This window comes from Mesoplodon densirostris, chromosome 5 (genome assembly GCF_025265405.1).
Source record: "Mesoplodon densirostris isolate mMesDen1 chromosome 5, mMesDen1 primary haplotype, whole genome shotgun sequence".
Lineage (NCBI taxonomy): Eukaryota > Metazoa > Chordata > Mammalia > Artiodactyla > Ziphiidae > Mesoplodon > Mesoplodon densirostris.
Window position 1 is genome coordinate 125,707,655 of NC_082665.1, and position 13,376 is coordinate 125,721,030.

General features: G+C 43.7%; 1 protein-coding gene and 1 pseudogene across 1 annotated transcript in view; both read left to right on the top strand.

The window, feature by feature from the left end:
- KCNH8 (potassium voltage-gated channel subfamily H member 8) overlaps positions 1 to 13,376 on the top strand; it is a 348,245-nt gene that overhangs the window by 77,049 nt on the left and 257,820 nt on the right. The gene's annotated exons all lie outside the window — the stretch shown is intronic.
- On the top strand, positions 3,340 to 11,597 carry LOC132491041 (farnesyl pyrophosphate synthase-like; annotated as a pseudogene).

Genomic DNA, 13,376 nt, shown 5'->3' on the forward strand with positions numbered 1-13,376 from the left:
ATATCTACTGCTTTGGGCAGACTGGTCTCTAGTTAGCCCTCTTCTTAGCAGTGCTGGAGGTAACCTGGATGCTTGGCACTTTTAAAAGCAGTGGAGAGGAGCAACCCACCATTTCTTTCCATAGTTTGTCATCACACGGTAATGACAATATGAATAACAATTGATACCCTTCGTTGAGTACTTATCCTATGTCATGCACTGGAAAGAAATATTTTATCTGCACAAAAATATACTAGATGTTACTCCTATTTTCTAGAGGAGAAAACTGTACAGAGTGGGTTTTTGTTGGTGCCCCATCCAGATCCCCTTTACTTTGCTAGGTCAGTTATTGATTTGCTGCCTCATGGCTCTGAGCGAGCTGTTTGACACGTGCTCCGTGATAACGGGCTTCCAGTAGAGGGCGCCAGGGGGCTCTGCGGGAGGAAGATGCTCTCCTGCCCGTGCAGAGTGGTCCTGGAGGAGGGAGGTTTGAGTGTCAGGGCGGCTGCTGAAGCCTGCCCGCCACGCATCGAGCCCCAGACACGGTCGCTGTGTAAACCTGCAACCTTAGTCTCACCGTAACCTTCCCACAGCTGTCTTCACCCTGAAACCAGAGCCCCTACGTGACTCCCCTCCTCCCCTCCTCTCGCCAGCCCGCATATTTCCTGCACCCGCACCCACAGCATCAGTTGCTCATCTGGCCCCACTTGCACCTCACACTCCCGAGAGTGGAGGCCATTTGCTTGCCAGGCAGCCCAACCCCTGTCCATCGCAGCCAAACCAACATCCTTCTGTGCTCTCTGGTGAACTGAACCCCACTGTCTTCAAGTTTATCTTCCTTAGATTATCTGCCTCAGCTCCAGGGTACTACACAGGTACTCTTTCATCACAGTTAGTAATTATCTATATTGCGCTTATGGCCTGTATGATTTCCATATCCGGCTTGGACCCAGACTGCTGTCGGCCCATCCCACGGCTGCTCCAAGCATTGGCTGCTGAGCTGACAGAGGCTCCCTCCTCAAATAATGGCCCTCAGCAACGGGAGCTGCTTTGCCCAGGAGGTTAGCACCCTCCCTGATCCTCCCCTCCACCTGTGAGCCAGAGGCAGTGACTAACCCGTGAAAGCCAGCTCCTGTGACCTCAGGCAAGGACAACTCTACAGTGAGGTTCACCCTCCAGAGGCCCCTGTGGATCAGGTTGAGGTGAAGCTTCACCAGAAACCTGGTCCTTTCTTAGCTCTCTTTCCCATTCTCAGTCCTCCTCCTCCTCTCATTCTCTTATAGGCTTTACTTGAGAGTCAGCCCTCAATAAATTAGATATGTCCTAATCCTTGTCTCAAGCTCTGCATTGAGGCATCCTGACCTCAAATATATACCCAGGCCACAGAGCTAGAAGATAATGAAGCTGGTGATTGTACTAGGTCTATCTGACTCCACATCCTGTGTCTTTTTTTTTTAATTGAAGTATAGTTGATTCACAATGTTGTGTTAGTTTAAGGTGTGCAGCAAAATGATTCAGTTTTTTCAGATTCTTTCCCACTGTAGGTTATTACAAAATACTGAGTATAGTTCCCTGTGCTATACAGTAGGACCTTGTTGTTTATCTATTTTATATATAGTAGTGTGCATCTGCTTAACCTCAAACTCGTAACTTATCCCTCCCCCAACCTTTCCCTTTTGGTAACCATAAGTTTGTTTTCTATGTCTGTGAGTCCGTTTCTGTTTTGTAAATAAGTTCATTTGTATCATTTTAAAAGATTGCACATGTAAGTGATATCATATGGTATTTTTCTTTCTCTGTCTGACTTACGTCATTTAGTGTGATCATCTCGAGGTCCATGAATCCTGTCCTCTTCGCCACCACTTTCGTATGTTTGAGGGAACCTCTCGCTTCCAGCATGTTCTCTGTAACATAATGTGTCTTCTATGCTGAGCATTTTGGTCTCGACAATGGCCTGTCATTGGTCCAGGGTGAAGTTTGTGATTACTGGTTCAATATCCAAGGCTTGTGCCCACTGTCGCTGGAGGCCCACACGCCCATGATCTGTTCCGTGGAGGCTCACACACCCTTTGCTGTTACCGCCTCCTGCCATATCTCTTCCTCCTTTCTCTTCCCCAGAGAGTGTGGGCCAGCATCCAGGTTGGAGCTCTACCACCCCAGTTCCCTGAAGTGAGTCTGCTTGTTTAGCTAAATCATGCTCCTCTTCTCCAGGCATGTTTATTTGGGGTAGGCTAGTTCTCCACGCCCTGGGAATTGTGCACTGGCATTCACTGAGGTTCAGACACTAAGTTGACAACTTGACACTTGCATGCCTTTTAGGGAAATCATGGTTATTACTGGGGGCCATAGCAGCAGGTTTATTTATAACTCCTGGCAGGGCACACTGGCATGAAGTGGGATGCTAGCGGAAGGCAGTTGGAAGGCTACAGGGACCCAGGAGAACTAGGAGGACCTAGATTTCCAGGTAAGGTTGTATGTGTCAATCTGGAAAGGTAATTAGGCCAACACGGTGTGAAAGCAGCTTGTTTCAGCCCATTTCGTTTTCAGGTGCTCTAACGCAGAGTGAAAGATTCAGCAGACAATTCAACACGTCTTGGATTTAATTGTCTCTTTTCTGTGATCTCACCGTGTATTTTGGTTTTGTGGTTTGTCGTTTGACTACCATATACAGATCCCGTCGGGGGTTTCTCAGCCTAGTCAATGCTCCCTGGTTGACCCCAGTGACTCCTGTTTTTCCATTTGGTAGCAATTACTTGACAGTTACACAACTTCTTCTCTCCCTGCCTCAAAAAACAAACTAATAAATAAGGGATGGGCGTTCTTATTGGTAGCTCTCCTTTCTTCAGAGAGGCTGTGTACCCCCCTTCAGAAGGTGGTTCCACGCCAGCTTTGCCGCCTTTCCTTTGTGGCTGGATGGAGTATAGCTGTTGCTAATTCAGTCACATTTTTAGTTGTCCCACCGTTAGATGAAATTATGAGTCATCGCCAGCGAGTGTCAGCAACTGCAAATAGCAATGCCGCCTTTGAAGGCAGCAGAATCCAACTGGGAATTGAGAAAATAATAGAAATTTAGAATAATGGGCATGCTTGGAATGAACCATTTTTGGGTTCAGAAACCTAGTTCCTCTGGTAATTTGAAGGAGCAGTTTTGCTAATAAAATTTGTCCGTGTTGAATGAACCTGCTGGATCTACCCATCGTTCACAGAACAGCTTGAATTATCACTTTCCCATCAAAATTTGCCCCTTCCTTTAGCTGGCTGGCTCTTTGAGCCAGTTTTCTCCATTGTAGGCAGGGAATGAGGGAGAAAAAAATAGAAAGAAGTTGTAGCACCAGCTGAGGCGGGCTGGCCTCCGTCTACATGGGTGATGAAGCTTGTTTACTTTATGCAGGTAACTTTGGATGAAATTCAAGTGGTGCTGCATTGAGTTGAAAGGGCAGATATTCGTAATAGAAATTCCCAATGATGGTCAATATTTACCAGCAGTCTTGATGAATTTGCAGATCCACGATCCCCACCCCTCTCACCACAGGAGGTTTTTAACTTCAGGAAGATGAGTAATTGTCACTGACAGCCTCAAAATTTTTAACAATCATCATAATTCCCCAGACCAGTAAAGTGTGTTAGTTTACCTGCCACCTTCATGGACGTGCCCTTTTGTAGAACCTCTTTTCCCCCAGTGGAACAGAAATGCTTCTCCGTCCAGGAAGTACAAAGCCCCAGATACAACAGGAACCCCTTTTGTGTTCTCCGCAGTTTCCCCAGCAGTCAGAGTGCTGTTCTCAAGGAAACCGTTATCTCAGCAGGATTGATTTTTCCGCTGGGCCCCGGGGATGGCAGTAGCGGGCAGCAGGCCAGGTGTGGGGAGCCCGGGAAGGGAGGAGGAACCAGAGTTACAGGGCAGGTTGAGCAGAGGCTGAAGGAAGGCTTTGGGGTGAGCAAGGCAGTGTGGTAAAGAGCTCCAGCTCTGCTTTTCCATCACGCATAGCTGTGTGAGGGTAAAGAAGACACTTAACGTCTCTGAGGTCATATCTTCAGGTTTAAATAGAGAGTGACAGCAGGCCACGCCTCCTGAGGTTGCCGTGAGGACAGGATGACAGATTCCTGTGGTCCCAGCACCTTCCGTCCCCTGAAAAGGCAAATCATTTGGCTTGTGTACACTTATCATCACTGCTAATTCATGTTGGGGGAAATCATCTGCTTTTGTTGAAAAGTGTTCTATTTCAGTTTATTTAGCTAATGTGGCTTGAGAAATATCACCTTCCATTTCTACAGTTTATAAAAATCTGTCAAGTCCAAACTTTTAAAGTAGGTGAGGATTTTGTGAGCAGGTGAGCGCACCTGCATAACCAGGAGTCGTTGTGATTGATGTACACATTGTTTTCTGGAGGCAAATATTTTAAAACCTTGAAAAGTTTCTCTTTACTGTATGAAGACTTTTCTTTTCTAGCCCTTTTTATTTTTTGGTTTGTTCATCAAAATCTTCTTCCGGGAAAAATACGTACTTGTTTGTTTATGGGTTTAACAGATTCCTATATAATTTTTACTGAGTGCCAGGCATGTTCTAGGTTCAGTACAAATATTAACTTGGTGAATCCTTATTACAATACTCTAAAGTCGGTTCTGTTGTCATCCCTGTTTTACGGTTACGTACATCGAAGCCCAAGGCCATTCAAGTTCAAGCAAGTTCGAGATCCTTAGGTAGTGAGCTGCCCAGCTAGGATTCTAATCCAGGCTGACTGGCTTCAGTGTCAGGGCTTGCAGGGAACAGGCTGGGCCAGTCTGGTCTATTAGGGCTATGGAGACTTTTGAATGACAGGAGCTGGGAGTATTTAAGTTGTTCTGTGTGTCTGTCAGGATGGGATTTCTGGGTTGACATTCAGTCACCTTATGTATTCAGCTTAGGGCTGTGGCTTTAACCAGGAATCTCCCCTTTGCATGAGGCTGTACAGATGGGGAGTTAGGGAAGCAGAGTTTCTGCAAAGTGAGGTTAAGGACTCCCTTTTAAGAATCTGTGCCATGTGTGTTAGGAGTCACTGGAGTTGAGTGAATTAGCTGTTTTCTGAATGAATCTCTAAACTAGATTCTGAGACCCTTGGCGTTTCTGATTCACCTTCAAGAGCCCTGTTGAGTGATTCATAATAGTTTTACTCAGCACAAATAGAAGACCTACACACCGAAACCAGGATTTTTACCATTTATCTTCTTTTTTTTTCTTCTGATAAATAAATGTCAAATTTAGAAGAAAAAAAAAGTCAAATTCCACTAACCATGGGGAAGCCCATGGACTTAAAAGATTTTTTTAGGCTTCACTGGCTCGCATATGCCTTGGAGGAAGTTGATGGACTTTTTTGTCCTCCTTCTTCAGTGACTGTCCCCGATCCACCCACATTGAGCTGCTTGTGCCATACCATCTGACTATGTTTTTAGATAGAAAAGTGCCATGGGCTTTCCCCGCTGCACATTCTCCTGTCACTGGTGGCTCCTTCTCAGCTCCTCTTTTCTGAGACTTCATAAAACTGCAGTGCTCTGGAACTCAGCCTTTGGGCAGATCATTTCACTCCTCTACTCAGGATGCTATAATGACCTCACCCCCAATGTCCTTGCATTAAGGCCTTTTATCATCTGCCCCTTTACTCTCGCTTTGGCCTAATTGCCTATTACTTTGCTAGAGCTTCCAGAACCCAGTACCACAAGCTGAGTGGCTTAAACCACAGGCATGTATTGTGTCACAGTTTTGGAGACTAGAAGTCTGAGATCAAGGTGTCAGCAGGACTGTGTTCCCTTTGAAGTCATCAGGGAAGGATCTATTCCAGTCCTGTCTCCTAGACTCTGTTGGGACCTTGACATGTGCCAGCATCACGCCAGTCTTCATCTGGCAGCCTCACTGTGTGCATGTCTGTCTGTGTGTCCAAATTTCTCCTTTTTTATAAGAACACCAGTCCTAGTGGGCGAGGGGCCCATCATACTCCAGTATGACCTCATCTTAATTAGTTACATCCGCAGTGGCTCTGGTTCCCAGAAAGGCCACACTGTGAAGTACTGGGAGTTAGGACTTCAGCGTATGCATTTTGGTGAGACACAATTCAAGTCACAGCACTACTATGCTCTCCCTTGCCCCCTGTGAGACATCACGCTGCCCTTGTTGCTGTCCTGTGAATACTTGGGTGTGTCTCTGCCCTAAGGCCTTTGCATTGTCTGTTCCTTCTGCCTGGAACATCCTTGCACCCCAACTGTCCACAGGGCTCATGAACTGCCCCCTTCTCAAGTCTGTCTTCAAATATACTTTTCTCAGTAATGCCTCCCTCCCCTGATCATACCCCTTAAAATCACGTCATCTCCCCTCTTTCCCACCCTGCCCCCCAATCTCCCTGATTTATTGTTTTTCTGCAGTACTCACCACCTTCTAACATACTTGGTAATTTGCTTATTTACTAGTTTTGTCATTTGTCTTCCCCCAACGCTGACACTGGAATGTAAGCCCAACGAGGGGCTCTTGGTCTGTTTCCTTCTCTGATTTATTCTATACACCTAGAACAGCAGTACTTGGAGCATAACAGCAGCTGGAAAAAATGGGTATAGCGTTCTCATTTTTCTTTATCAGTTGCTTTAGTCATAGAGGTGCATGCCTTTCATACATTGGAGTAAGGCAGGTGGGAGGAGGGCATAACATATCTTAAACTATTTTCTTGAACACCACGACATAGCTTTCTTGTAGTGCCCTACACCTGGGACCTTTAGCCAGATGTCACGTTTATGATGATTGCAATTCCTGGGGGCGGCAGGGCGCGGGTGGAGGGAACTTGCCGTCCCTCCCTTCCTGGAGCTCAGAGCATTTTCCACATACAAGATGAAACCAGATCCCTTCTGCTGAGACACTGAGAGGCCTCATTTGACTTATTTCCACTGTCATTTAGCTATTGGAGTAGCCATCATCGACGCTCATGGAAGAAACCGATGGTCAGCCTGAGAACTCAGGCATCCTGACTTGCTGTGATTTTACTCCTAGCATAAAAAGGTAGAAAGCTCCAAAAGTGACCACAAAATGCTCTGGGAGACCCTTCTCTGGCTTCACTAGAGTGGATGAGGTTTCAAAGGCCCACAGATGTCACATCCAGTTTTCTTAATAATCAAGGCCTCTCTCTCATGGGCCTCTGGTAGCCTGTGTCAGGAGCGATTCCCAGCAGGACCACGGAGCTAGGCAACTCCCCATGCATTTCTTGGTCTTAAAATCCATCATTTTATATTAAAATTTTCTATTTGTTCTCATCCTTTGCCCTCATAAATATTGTATATTTTTATGAGCCTCTGTCCTCATAGAATGTGGAGTTTAATGAGGGCAAGGGTGTCTTACACATTGCTGGTTTTCGTTGTGGTGCCAGCATAGATGCTGGCACATACAGGATGCACGAGAGCTTTTTCTTAAGCCCCAGCTGAAGTCCAGCCTCCAAGCTGCATCACCACCCAGCTTCCTGGCTTAGCACGGTGGGCAGGGACCATGCCTGGACCATTTTGGTTTAGTTTCTTCCTGGAACTCATGAATGGCCTTCAAAAGTAACGGCTGACATATCACATTAAGCAGTGCTTTAGCCAGGAGGAAGATTGGTGGTTTGTAGGAAAGCATGGAAGGGTGTTTCAGACATCACAAGGCCCAAGAGGTGAACTGTCTCAACAAGGTATCCAAAATGGATAAGACTGCAAAGGGAAGGCCTGGCTACACAGAGGCCATTGATTTTTTTCAGCCACACTCATTCCTGGCTGGCAACATTATCCGTGACTGACCATAAAACAGCAGGGGTATCAAGTTGACATGGACCGAGGCCACACACCAGACCCCTCAGTCCACAGGTGATAAACCCTGTCATTTGTTTCCTGCATAATGTCTCCTCTGCACCTCTGTCCTGTTGGTGCTGCCCCCATGAATCCATCTGAAAGGAAGTAGTGCCTTTTTTTAAAAATAAATTTATTTATTTTATTTATTTATTTTTGGCTGTGTTGGGTCTTCGCTGCTGCGCATGGGCTTTCTCTAGTTTCTCTCTCCGGGGAGGAGAAAGGAGCACTGAAACAGACTGAGGCAGCCAAGTGTCCGTGTAAAGTATCACAAAGGGTATGTCAGCCATTGTTATTATTCTGGATTTTATGACGTTTGTGTTTGTCAACTTTTTACAGTTTGTCATTTTTGTGATTATTCTCAGCCTAAATGAATCTTCATCTTTAGTCCTAATGTATTTATATTTTTTCTTACAAAATTCCTCTTGATTTTAAAAAGCTTTAGGACTTCCAAAACCTGGATCATCCCTGCCTCTGTCTTCTCAATTATCTTTGTTACATTTTCACAAGTCTTCTGGGGTCTAATGCATAAAATTCTCAAATAAAGTTTAATCTCATTTTTCAGCTAATATTAGTAATGTCTACATGGACTGCAACTTCTAAAAAATATGTAGATATTAAATAATTAGTACTTACCTAGGTTCTAAGTATTATAGGAAAAAATAACACTAGCATCCCGTTATTATAGGACATGTATCCAAGCAACTTGAGTAGATCTTCATAGCCTCAATGCTTCAATGAATTCCTCAGAGTTCTTATCTATCTGCCTTCCAAATGGGGCTATGTTCATCTACATAGAAAATTACATTTCTACATGAGAAATTAAATTTAAAAAGTGTTTTATATAGCCAAAATATATTCTAGTTTCCTGGGAAAAAAAGATGATGAAATGTTTCATCACTTCCACTTGAACTATAATTGACTAATTAGAATTAGTGCATGTGTGTTTGTGTATGGAGGGTAATTTTTTTGGCATTTCCAATCATCAACATAACTGCAGTAAAGGTTTCAGAGAACATCCATAATGCCTTGTAAAAACGCCTATGATGTGAAAAATAATACCAGCTCTCCCTTTAAATAAACTGCATTCCAAGAAAAATAGATATACTAAACTTTGATAACGGTAAGTGGATCAGAAGAACTTTCCAGCTCAGGTATAAGATAGTTGTAGAGCCTTTGAAACCTTTGAAATTTCTGCTTTGACCACAGATAAATCTGCAGTGAGATGACTAGCATCCAATTTGTTCCATCTCACGTTTTAGGATGAAGCCCATCTAGGAAATGAAAAAAGACCTGTATTTGCTGTCTTGAGATTTCCCAAGTGACTCACCATGCAAGTTTTGACCTGGACCAAATCCCTGAACTTCTTTGGGTCTCAGTTTCCTCATTTTATGATACAAAGGTTTGGGGCCACATCTCCAATTCTGTTTCCAGTTCTGGCACAAATATTCCACGGTCTTTATCTCTATCTGCATCTTAAATGGGTCAGATCCATAAGGGAGAAGAAGAGTTATTAGCACTCTGTGTTTCATAGATGTTGGGGGAGATGAAGACACCCCTGGAGCCCTCAAGATTCCACGGAATAATTGCTTGACACTCGAGTGAGAGTTAACGAAGGGGATATTCCAAACATAGGACATTAAAAACCATCATCCATTATTCAGCAATTCTGTGCTAAGGTTAAATTTGCATGTGGTCAAAACTACCTACCACTGTCCCCTATGAAGTAAGTCTACTGCACACTGTTTTTTTACTAACACAGTCAGATTTTCCCCGGCATTGAACAGGTAACTGACTCTTGAATTGAGCCTCGGATGAAATACTTGCCTTATGTTTGGGGCCACAATATATTCTTTTTAAAAGCTTATCTTACTTTTTACATATACATGTATCTATTCTTTTTCAAGTTCTTTTCCCGTTTAGGTTATTACAGAATATTGAGCAGAGTTCCCTGTGCTATATAGTAGGTCCTTGTCAGTTATCCATTTTAAATATAGCAGTGTGTACATGTCAATGCCAAACTCCCAATCTGTCCCTCCCCCCAGCCCTTCCAAAAGCTTATCTTGACACCATTCCAACTGAATAGTCAAGTTACCTTTTCCCTGTCTTTTAAAGTGTTTTCTTATTTGTTTACTTTCTCTACATTCATGCTGAGTTTGTATATTTTGTAAGTTAAATGTGCTTCTTTGGGATTGGATGCCATTGTATTACTTTTCATTTGAGATCTCAAAGTTGACTGCTAAGAGCAAATGTTTGTGTCAGCCATTCAGTACTAACTCACATTGCTATGGTGAACCACTTTATAACGGATCATCTGTGCCTCCTACTCTTACTTGACCATTTAGGACTGTGAAACCTCAAACTTCTAGCCCAATTCCTCGAAGGCTCACAATTTACTTGCCATTTTCTTCTATTTGTTTGGGAAATTAAAAAAAAATGTCTGCCTTTTTAAAGGTTGTACTGCTGTATCACTTTCTAGTTTCATATCAAATATTTTAATCTTTAATATCTTTCTGAGCTAAAAAGGTATGCAGAGTTAGGGATGGGGAAATGCAAAGGAAGTTCTCTGAAATCACAGAAATCATAGTTGGTGATGCACAGAGGGCGTAACAAAGGCAGATTAAGACCTACAGTGACAATCAGCAACCAGCATCCAGGAACAGAGTATTTTAGTCCTCCCTCCGAATAGATGGAGACCAGAAATTGGACATTTATGCAGAAAGGCAGGATTTCATCCAGCACTTATCCCAGATTGTCAAGGTGCTGACTGAGGAGGACACTGGGCACCCAGAGACAGGAGATGCTATTGCCCGACTCAAGGAGGTCCTGGAGTACTATGCCATCCGAGGCAGGTACCATCGGGGTTTGACGGTGCTAGTAGCATTCTGGGAGCTGTTGGAGCCCAGGAAGCAAGATGCTGATGGTCTCCAGTGGGCCATGACTGAGGGTTGGTGGGTGGAACTGCTCCAAGCCTTCTTCCTGGTGTCAGACGACCTCATGGATGCATTCTTCACCCGACGGGGGCAGATCTGCTGGTATCAGAAGCCAGGCATAGGTTTGGCTGCCATTCATGATGCTTTCCTCCTGGAAGCATGTATCTACCACCTGCCGAAGCTCTGCTGCTGGGAGCAGCCCTATTACCTGAACCTGACCGAGCTTTTCCTACAGAGTCCTTATCAGACTGAGGTCGGACAGACCCTGGACCTCATCACAGTCCCCTAGGACAGTGTGGATCTTGGCAGATTCACTGAAAAGAGGTACAGATCTATTGTCAAATACAAGACAGCTTTCTACTCCTTCTATCTTCCTATAGCTGCTGCCATGTATGTGGTGGGCATTGACGGGAAGAAGGGAGCATACCAATGCCAAGAAGATCCTTCTGGAGATGGGAGAGTTCTTTCAGATTTAGGATGATAACCTTGATCTCTTTGGGGACCCCAGTGTGATGGGCAAGATCGGCACTGACATCCAGGACAACAAGTGCAGCTGGCTGGTGGTTCAGTGTCTGCAACGGGCCTCTCTGGAACAGTTCCAGATCCTGCAGGAGAACTGTGGAGGCCGAGAAGGTGGCCCGGGTGAAGGCGCCAGACGAGGAGATGAATCTGCTGGCTATGTTTACACAGCCCAAGGAGGACAGTTACAGCTACCTTATGGGTCTCATGGAGCAGTATGCTATGCCCCCGTCCCCAGCCACCATCCTGGGGCCTGCACACAAGATCTGCAAGCAGAAAAAGTCACCTAGAGACTTGAGGGTGGGGAGGGGAGGCTCTCAAAAAATTATTGTCTAACCTGTAAAAGAAAAGGAAGACCTACAGTGATACATCTTCTATTGATGTGTGCTTCTCTGTAGGAGAATGTGTAACAGTCTTAAAATACAGAGCCAAGATTTCTGTTAAGACTAATAGGCATGGAGTGGTTATTCTCTTGGTAATTTCAAAGTAAAGCTTTTTTACATGGGAAATAGAGTAGTCTAACTCAAACAGGAGACCAATTTTTCTTCGACATTGAATAAAGGCAAATTCTGACACATTTCAATGGTGAGTACATTATATGTTCCACCTTAGAAACTATTTAACCTTATTCCAGCCATTAGGTGTTTTAATCACTTGACAACATAATTCATTAAAAGTTGCCTTGCAGTCTGTGGATAATTAGTCTGGTAACATTTATTTTGTTTACCTGAACCTTTCTTGCTTTGAAAATTGTGAATCCTGGCTAGTCTGTGTTTAAAGATAAAGAAACCATTTATAATGATCTGAAATGTCATTTAATTCTCACTCCTTTTCAAAGGCATTCATTCCAACAATGGTGAGAGGAACTGAGTTTTCTTAAGGCTCACTTGGTTTTGATTGTTAACAAAATATATCATTGATTAAAGTAAAACCAGACCTTTTGTCGTTTTACCAAGACCAGAATCACCACTCACTCTCAAGGATATATTTTGGGCAAAGTGTTGCTGGTTACTGCACAAACCCTGCATAAGGCCCAGCCTCTGACTTCGAGGGGCTTATAGCTTATAGTGATGACAGATATATAGAACTGTAACCCAGAGGTGGCTTTGGAAAATGATAGAATGGAGTAAAAGACAGTTCAGCTGAAGTCAACAGAAGAAAAACAGAAGAGTGAGAGAAAAAGAGGATCCGAATGGGATATTGATGTTGTTTCAGGAACAGACCAAGATAAGGATGAAGACAAAGGCTGTAGTCAGAATATGGAGAATTTAGTGCTAACGTAAGTGTTTGGACTTTATTCTTAGCTCTTGAAATCAAATGCTAATGTGAAAGAAGATTTGAGGAGATAAAAGAGAGTTACAGAATGTTAGAGCAGGGGCCCATAAAAATCCAATCCATTGTTTTACAGATAAGGAAACTGAGGCACAGAGAGGTTAAGTGACTTACCAGAGGTCCCATAGTATATCAGTAGCATAGTGGGGCCATAGACTTGTCTGCTTGCTCCCAGCCTAGACATCTTTTTATCCCATCATGCTATAGTAGGCTATTCAAGGGCAAAGTCTTCATAGGTACTGCTTCTTGAACATGTAGTAGATTGGCCTAGCTGTCATTGTTTTTGACATCTGTTTTCCTCCTAAGGGTTTCTAAGAATGATAGCTTTCTTCCTGATTCCTGAATGTGGTGTGTGTATTCACTATATGTAATAACTTGCCCTTCATGTGTAAGATTCTGCTTCCAAAATCATTGGCTTGCTGCGTGGCTTTTGGAAGGTGGTGTGTTTTACTGATGTGGACTTGAAAGTTCCGTGTAATCATTATCCTCTAGAATAGGCATTCCCATCTAGTCTGGAAGTCCTTTTGTTTCTTGGGCTCCCGCATTGATAGGTGACAGATTCAGACAATATTTATGTCCATGACGTGGAACTAAAGTTAGCACAAAATTGTATGTCTACGTTTAAGATACTTATGTTATTTTCTCCCATAAAATATTTGTGCTCTTGTCATAGGTTGGGTGTATGTACACGCCAGTGATTTAAAATGAGGTGTATTGTTTGTATATTCACAGGTGTTTATTATGAATTCAGTGCCTATGAAAAGTGATACTTCGAGTAAACCA